Source organism: Oncorhynchus nerka, linkage group LG4 (assembly GCF_034236695.1).
Source record: "Oncorhynchus nerka isolate Pitt River linkage group LG4, Oner_Uvic_2.0, whole genome shotgun sequence".
In the NCBI taxonomy this organism is placed as follows: domain Eukaryota; kingdom Metazoa; phylum Chordata; class Actinopteri; order Salmoniformes; family Salmonidae; genus Oncorhynchus; species Oncorhynchus nerka.
This window is the reverse complement of record NC_088399.1, coordinates 47,523,484-47,531,701: the sequence shown is the minus strand read 5'-3', so window position 1 is coordinate 47,531,701 and position 8,218 is coordinate 47,523,484.

Here is an 8,218-nt window from a genome sequence, read left to right as displayed (position 1 = left end):
GAAGAAGTGGACGAATCTGGATCTGCCATTTGAGGGGAATTTATGTTTGATGAGAATAGTGTTGAGATGAAGGGGAATTAGATTGTAATTTGTTTCAATGATTAAACTGTTTTTTAATAAAGATTGTAACAAAAATCCTGAAAGAGGAGTTATGATTCTGATGTAGGTTTAAAAACAGTTGGAGTTAAGGTTAGATTTGATTAATGATGGGTGAAGTGTCAGATAAATATTTATAATAATATTTTTATTTTGTAGATTTGAATGTATAATATTTGATCAAAGGGAGGATTGATGGAGGAAATTATGGTTGAAATGATTAATTATGTATACATTATTGATTAGAACCATTTATTCTAATACTATTATGTTATGGTATGAAAAGTATGAGTTCTTGGTTAAGCTGTTACTGAAAATGTAAGCAGAACGAATTAATTGTCAGTGCCTCTTGGGTAGTTTAAGGGGAAGAGTTGATATAGCTTTTCAGACTGTTATGCAGGTGAGTGAGGATCCAACAGCGATTCAACAGAAACAGTCTTTTAATGTCCAAACAGGGAAAACATAAATCCTCAATCGTTACAGGAGATGTCCAAACAGGGAAAACATAAATCCTCTATCTTTGCAGGAGAGTCCTCCTTCTAGTAGTAGAGGAGAATTGCAGGGCTAGCGGCAACAGACTGCAGGTCCCTCAGGGTAGGCGCGGGCCGTAGAGGACAGAGACACCTGCTCACACGCAGCATCTAATAAAGAGGCAGATTACGACAGGACGGGACAAGGGCAAAGCAAACAAGAATCTGACAAGGACAGAAGCAGAAACAGAGAGAGAAATAGAGACTTAATCAGAGGGCAAAAGAGGAGACAGGTGTGAGAGAGTAAACGAGGTCGTTAGGAGAATGGGGAACAGCTGGGAGCAGGAACGGAACGAAAGAGAGAGAGAAAGATAGTAACCTAATACGACCAGCAGGGGGAAACGAAGAGAAGAGAAAGCACAGGGACAAGACATAACATGACAGTACCCCACCACTCACCGAGCGCCTCCTGGCGCACTCGAGGAGGAAACCTGGCGGCAACGGAGGAAATCACCGATCAGCGAACGGTCCAGCACGTCCCGAGATGGAACCCAACTCCTTTCCTCAGGACCGTACCGGAAAACGATGAAGAGGGAATCATTGTGCTATTATTATTTTTAAAATGAGACACGGGTAGAGAACTGTAAGAGTTAGAGCTATCAGGACCAAACAGGCCAGGAGAGTGACAACTTGGGACAGACTGAGACACAGCAAGGCTAGGAGCAGGACCAGGAGAGATGCGGTGGCTGGGGACAGACTGAGACACAGCAAGGCCAGGGGTAGGAGCAGGAGGAGAGTTACCGGACTTAGTCTGCGCGCAGTCCGAACAAGCAGCCACGAAACGACGCGTGTCACGCTCCTGAGTGGGCCACCAAAAACGCTGGCGAATAGAAGCAAGCGTACCCCGAACGCCGGGGTGGCCGGCTAACTTGGCAGAGTGAGCCCACTGAAGAACGGCCAGACGAGTAGGAACGGGAACGAAAAGAAGGTTCCTAGGACAAGCGCGCGGAGACGGAGTGTGAGTGAGTGCTTGCTTTACCTGCCTCTCAATTCCCCAGACAGTCAACCCGACAACACGCCCCTCAGGGAGAATCCCTCGGGGTCGGTGGAGGCTACTGAAGAACTGAAGAGACGGGATAAAGCATCAGGCTTGGTGTTCTTAGAGCCCGGACGATAAGAAATAACGAACTCGAAACGAGCGAAAAACAGCGCCCAACGAGCCTGACGCGCATTAAGTCGTTTGGCAGAACGGATGTACTCAAGGTTCTTATGGTCAGTCCAAACGACAAAAGGAACGGTCGCCCCCTCCAACCACTGTCGCCATTCGCCTAGGGCTAAGCGGATGGCGAGCAGTTCGCGGTTTACCACATCATAGTTACGTACCGACGGCGACAGGCGATGAGAAAAATACGCGCAAGGGTGGACCTTATCGTCAGAATGGGAGCGCTGGGACAGAATGGCTCCCACGCCCACCTCTGACGCGTCAACCTCGACAATGAACTGTCTAGAGACGTCAGGTGTAACAAGGATAGGAGCGGATGTAAAACGCTTCTTGAGGAGATCAATACTACAATCATACGACCGGTGAGGAGGAAGGGAGGTGGCCTTGGACCGACTGAAGACCGTGCGCAGATCATGATATTCCTCCGGCACCCCTGTCAAATCACCAGGCTCCTCCTGAGAAGAGGGGGCAGAAGAAACAGGAGGGATAGCAGACATTAAACATTTCACATGACAAGAGACGTTCCAGGAGAGGATAGAATTACTAGACCAATTAATAGAAGGATTATGACACACTAGCCAGGGATGGCCCAAAACAACAGGCGTAAAAGGTGAACGAAAAATCAAAAAGAAATGGTTTCGCTATGATTACCAGAGACAGTGAGGGTTAAAGGTAGCGTTTCACGCTGAATCCTGGGGAGAGGACTACCATCCAAGGCGAACATGGCCGTGGGCTCCCTAACTGTCTGAGAGGAATGTCATGTTCCCGAGCCCAGGCTTCGTCCATAAAACAGCCCTCCGCCCCAGAGTCTATCAAGGCACTGCAGGAAGCTGCCGAACCGGTCCAGCGTAGAAGGACCGACAAGGTAGTACAGGATCTTGAAGGAGAGACCTGAGTAGTAGCGCTCACCAGTAGCCCTCCGCTTACTGATGAGCTCTGGCCTTTTACTGGACATGAAATGACAAAATGACCAGCGGAACCGCAATAGAGACAGAGGCGGTTGGTGATTCTCCGTTCCCTCTCCTTAGTCGAGATGCGAATACCCCCCAGCTGCATGGGCTCAGCACCTGAGCCAGTGGAGGAAGATGGTAGTGATGCGGAGAGGGGGGAAACGGATAACGCGAGCTCTCTTCCACGAGCTCGGTGACGAAGATCTACCCGTCGTTCTATACGAAAAGCGAGTTCAATCAAAGAATCCACGCTGGAAGGAACCTACCGGGAGAGAATCTCATCCTTTACCTCCGCGTGGAGACCCTCCAGAAAACGAGCGAGCAACGCCGGCTCGTTCCAGTCACTGGAGGCAGCAAGAGTGCGAAACTCTATAGAGTAGTCCGTTATGGATCGATTCCCTTGACATAGGGAAGACAAGGCCCTGGAAGCTTCTTTCCCAAAAACTGAACGATCAAAAACCCGTATCATCTCCTCCTTAAAGTTCTGATACTGGTTAGTACACTCAGCCCTTGCCTCCCAGATTGCCGTGCCCCACTCACGAGCCCGTCCAGTAAGGAGAGATATGACGAGGCGATACGAGCTGTACCCTGGAGTACGTGTTGGGCTGGAGAGAGAACACAATATCACACTGGGTGAGGAACGAGCGGCATTCAGTGGGCTCCCCAGAGTAACACGGTGGGTTATTAATTCTGGGCTCCGGAGACTCGGAAGCCCTGGAAGTAGCCGGTGGATCGAGGCGGAGATTGTGAATATGTTTCGAGAGGTCAGAGACTTGGGCGGCCAGGGTCTCAACGGCATGTCGAGCAGCAGACAATTCCTGCTCGTGTCTGCCTAGCATCGCTCCCTGGATCTCGACGGCTGAGTAGAGAGGATCCGAAGTCGCTGGGTCCATTCTTGTTCGGATTCTTCTGTTATGCAGGTGAGTGAGGACCCAACAGCGATTCAACAGAAACAGTCTTTTAATGTCCAAACAGGGAAAACATAAATCCTCAATCGTTACAGGAGATGTCCAAACAGGGAAAACATAAATCCTCTATCTTTGCAGGAGAGTCCTCCTTCTAGTAGTAGAGGAGAATTGCAGGGCTAGCGGCAACAGACTGCAGGTCCCTCAGGGTAGGCGCGGGCCGTAGAGGACAGAGACACCTGCTCACACGCAGCATCTAATAAAGAGGCAGATTACGACAGGACGGGACAAGGGCAAAGCAAACAAGAATCCGACAAGGACAGAAGCAGAAACAGAGAGAGAAATAGAGACTTAATCAGAGGGCAAAAGAGGAGACAGGTGTGAGAGAGTAAACGAGGTCGTTAGGAGAATGGGGAACAGCTGGGAGCAGGAACGGAACGAAAGAGAGAGAGAAAGATAGTAACCTAATACGACCAGCAGGGGGAAACGAAGAGAAGAGAAAGCACAGGGACAAGACATAACATGACACAGACAAGATAAGAATGTTTGGGTTATGTTCCATTAGGGGAGAAAAAGTACATCTTTTAGACAGATTGGTATGTCTGTTTTATGAGGGGAGTAGAAGATGTCCAGGCCTGAGTATACTACGCTATTGTAAGGATGGGAGAGAGTGTGAAACCGATGACGTCATTTTATGTTCTCTCTTTAAAATGTAATGTTCTTTGTATTTTGGGTCAGTACTCATCAAGAATAAATGCTGAACTTGTTTTTAAGACTGGTCTCTTGCTAATTCATGCAAATGATAAACTTACAACTTATCATGAAATAGATAAGAGTGTGAATTTGGTTTTGGCTGCAAAACACTCAGGAATTTAGAATTCCTCTATCAGTTGTGCATTGAAGTCCACAAACGAAGGGAAACGGTGAGAGGAGGAGAGCGCATAGATGCGAGAAGGAATACAATGTGGCTGCTATGAAAGTGAACTGTGTTTACGCGATTCACCTCATCATATTGATGAGTCTAGAGCCCTGTGGATGCTTTTTTTGCCTGAAGACAGGCACTCCTCCACTGCCTTTCTTCTTTGAATAGATATATTTTTTTAATAGCCTGGATGTTTTTAAAGCTGTCATAATCTGATATTGCAGAGTTAGTTTCTTTATAATTCCCTTTTTTGACAGAGTCGCAGCACAGCTGCAGGCACACTATTGTTTTCATGGGTATCACTTTACATAAATGTTGCTCTTAATAACATTACTATACACTGGATAACAGTATAAACATGTTTCATATTAATTATTAATTCAAATAATTAATTAAAAGTGTTTATTACATACTTAGAAAAAAAAGTGCTCTCTGGAACCTAAAAGGGTTCTTCCCCTGTCCATAGGAGAACCCTTTGAATAACCTTTTTAGTTCCAGGTCAGACCCCAGTGTACTGGAACACAGACTGATCTTTACCTTATTCCACATTATGATTTCAAATCAAATGTTATTTGTCACATGCACCGAACACAACATGTGTAGACATTATCGTGAAATGCTTACATACGAGCCCTTAACCAAGAGTGCAGAGTTAAACAAACAAACAAAACATTGCTAAATAAACTAATGGAAAAATAGTAACACAATAAAATAACAATAACGACGCTATATACAAGAGGTACCGGTACAGAGTCACTGTGCAGGGGTACGGGTTAGTCGAGGTAATATGTACATGTAGGTAGGGGTAAAGTGACTATGCATAGATAATAGACAAAGTAGCAGCAGCGTATGTGAAAAGTGTGAATGTATATGTGTGTGTGTGTGTGTGTGTTAGACTGTCAGTGTAGTATGTATGAGTGTGTGATTAGAGTCCAGTGAGTGTACATCCAGATTGTGCAAGAGACTCAGTACAAAACATAAGAATAAATAATAATAAAATAAAAGGGGGTCAATGTAAATATTCAGGGTAGCAATTTTATTAACTGTTCAGCAGTATTATGACTTGGGGGTAGAAGCTGTTAAGGAGCCTTTTGGTCCCAAACTTGGCGATTCAGTACTGGAGTGGCTGGAGTCTTTGACCATTTTTAGGGCCTTCCTCTGACACCTCCTGGTATTGAGGTCCTGGATGGCAGGAAGCTTGACCCCAGTGATGTACTGAGCAGTACGCACTACTCTCTGTAGCACCTTGCGGTCAGATGCCGAGCAGTTGCTATACCAAGCGGTGATGCTACCAGTCAGGATGCTCTCGATGGTGCAGCAGTAGAACTTTTTGAGGATCTGAGGTCCCATGCCAAATATGTTCAGCCTCCTAAGGGGGACTAGGCTTTGTATATCCCTCTTCACGACTGTCTTGGTCTGTTTGGTACATGATAGGTCCTTAGTAATGTGGACACCAAGGAACTTGAAGCTCTCGAACCGCTCAACTACAGTCCCGTCGAGGTGAATGGAGGCATGCTTGGCTCTCCTTTTCCTGTAGTTCACGATCATCTCCTTTGTATTTCCCACGTTGATGGAGAGGTTGTTGTCCTGGCAGTGTCTCTGACCTCCTCCCTATAGGCGGTCTCATCGTAGTCTGTGATCAGGCCTATCACCCATCGTGTCATCTGCAAACTTAATGATTGTGTTGGAGTTGTGCATGACCACGCAGTCGTGGGTGAACAGGGAGTACTGAAGGGGAATAAACACGCGCCCCTGAGGGGACCTGTGTTCAGGATCAGCGTGGCGGATGTGTTGTTACCTACCGTTGCCACCTGGGGGCGACCCATCAGGATGTCCAGGATCCAGTTGCAGGTGTTCATCCCAAAGTCCTTAGCTAAGTGATGATCTTGGAGCACACTATGGTGTTATTTAACCAGGTAGGCAAGTTGAGAACAAGTTCTCATTTACAATTGCGACCCGGCCAAGATAAAGCAAAGCAGTTTGACACATACAACAACACAGAGTTACATTTACATTTAAGTCATTTAGCAGACGCTCTTATCCAGAGCGACTTACAAATTGGTGCGTTCACCTTAAGACATCCAGTGGAACAGCCACTTTACAATAGTGCATCTAAATCTTTTAAGGGGGGGTGAGAAGGATTACTTTATCCTATCCTAGGTATTCCTGAAAGAGGTGGGGTTTCAGGTGTCTCCGGAAGGTGGTGATTGACTCCGCTGTCCTGGCGTCGTGAGGGAGTTTGTTCCACCATTGGGGGGCCAGAGCAGCGAACAGTTTTGACTGGGCTGCGCGGGAACTGTACTTCCTCAGTGGTAGGGAGGCAAGCAGGCCAGAGGTGGATGAACGCAGTGCCCTTGTTTGGGTGTAGGGCCTGATCAGAGCCTGGAGGTACTGAGGTGCCGTTCCCCTCACAGCTCCGTAGGCAAGCACCATGGTCTTGTAGCGGATGCGAGCTTCAACTGGAAGCCAGTGGAGAGAGCGGAGGAGCGGGGTGACGTGAGAGAACTTGGGAAGGTTGAACACCAGACGGGCTGCGGCGTTCTGGATGAACGATGATGAATGGATGAAGTTACACATGGAGTAAAACAAACATACAGTCAATAATACAGTAGAAAAATAAGTCTATATACAATGTGAGCAAATGAGATAAGGGAGGTAAAGGCAAAAAAAAGGCCATGGTGGCAAAGTAAATACAATATAGCAAGTAAAACACTGGAATGGTAGATTTGCAGTGGAAGAATGTGCAAGGTAGAGATATAAATAATGGGGTGCAAAGGAGCAAAAATAAATAAATACAGTAGGGGGAGAGGTAGTTGTTTGGGCTAAATTATAGATGGGCTATGTACAGGTGCAGTAACTTGTGAGCTGCTCTGACAGCTGGTGCTTAAAGCTAGTGAGGGAGATAAGTGTTTCCAGTTTCAGAGATTGTTGTAGTTCACGACTGTCCTGGTCTGTTTGGTACATCGAAAAGCATGTAATATTCATGGCCATTTAGCTAGCTTGCTAGCTAGTTGTTGCTAGCTAATTTGTCCTGTGAGATAAACATTGTCTTGTTATTTTACCTGAAATGCACAAGGTCCTCTACTCCGTCAATTAATCCGCATATTCTTGTAATCTCTCCTCCTTCAGTCTTCTTTTTTGTCTTCTTCTTCGGACTTTATTTGATGGTTGGCAACCAACTTTAAGGTGCATTACCACCACCAACTGGACTGTGAACCTATGTTTAGCTTTCAATCACCCACATGGGTATATGCTCCTAAAAACCAATGAGGAGATTGGAGGCGGGACTTGCAGAGAGTCAAGTGTCAAAAATAGAACCAAGTTCTATTTTAGAGCTTCGCTATGTAGACATTCGCAGTTTGAATGAAGTGATTGACTAACATGTATGCTTTATCTTGGCCAAGTTGCAGTTGTAATTGAGAACTTGTTCTCAACTAGCTTACCTGGTTAAATAAAGGTGAACAAATGTGTACATTTATTTAGCAACGCTCGCGCAGGCAATGTGGGCGGTGTAGTCAGCATGTTAGCGATCACGCACCAGCTGTTGTTGACAAGGAGTCTTGCCGATAAACAGAAAACCCAGCTAACTGTACAATGTATGATCCAGCAACAACTCGTGAAACATAGGATATTACAGTTTTTAATGTCCCATT